Here is an 870-nt window from a genome sequence, read left to right on the forward strand (position 1 = left end):
ATATATATATATATATATATATATATAAACAGAAGCCAAATGTGCTTCAAGGGGACACAATTTGGATTTCAACCCTACATGCACAATATATATATATATATTTATATGTGTGTGTGTTTATATATATGTATATATATATATATAGAGAGAGAGAGACAGATGTGAGATATGTATATTTATCTAAATATATATACTTACATACATGCATGTGTGTGTGTGTGTGTGTAGCGGAGAGAGTGTATGTGTCTGTGACTGTGAGTGTGTGTCTGTAAAGTGCTTCATTACAAACTGCAGAAGTTCCAATGTTGTGATCTTGTCAAACGTCAAACGATGTTAAATGAGGACAAGTTGAAAACTGTTTCGTCGTACTTCACCTAAGGAAACTATTTCAGGCTGAGAAAGAAAATGATGATGACGATGATGATGATGGTGATGATGACGATGGTGATGACGATGATGAAGAAGAAGAAGAAGAAGAAGAAGAAGAAGAAGAAGAAGGGGAACAAAGAAGATGATGATGCTGGTGATGATAAAGGAGAAAAAAAAGTACTAGTAGTAGTAGCAGTAGTAGTAGTAGTAGTAGTAGTAGTAGTAGTAGTAGTAGGAAATGTAAGAAAAACTGAATGCTTATAGCTCGAAGAGGCAAAAATATTGGGTGTGTAAGTTTATAGGAGTACGAGTTAGAGGAATACCCGAGGTGAAATTAGTTGCGTAAGAATTGTCGCAATGGAATTAAACAAGATTTCTGAAATTAGAAAATTCCTTAAATTAAAAGCATGCTGAAGAAGAGGAAGCTGAAAGGGTGAAAAAAATCTCTATATATAAATATTCCAAAATAAGGATATATATATATATATATATATATATATA

Source organism: Octopus bimaculoides, chromosome 9 (assembly GCF_001194135.2).
Source record: "Octopus bimaculoides isolate UCB-OBI-ISO-001 chromosome 9, ASM119413v2, whole genome shotgun sequence".
NCBI classification, from domain to species: domain Eukaryota; kingdom Metazoa; phylum Mollusca; class Cephalopoda; order Octopoda; family Octopodidae; genus Octopus; species Octopus bimaculoides.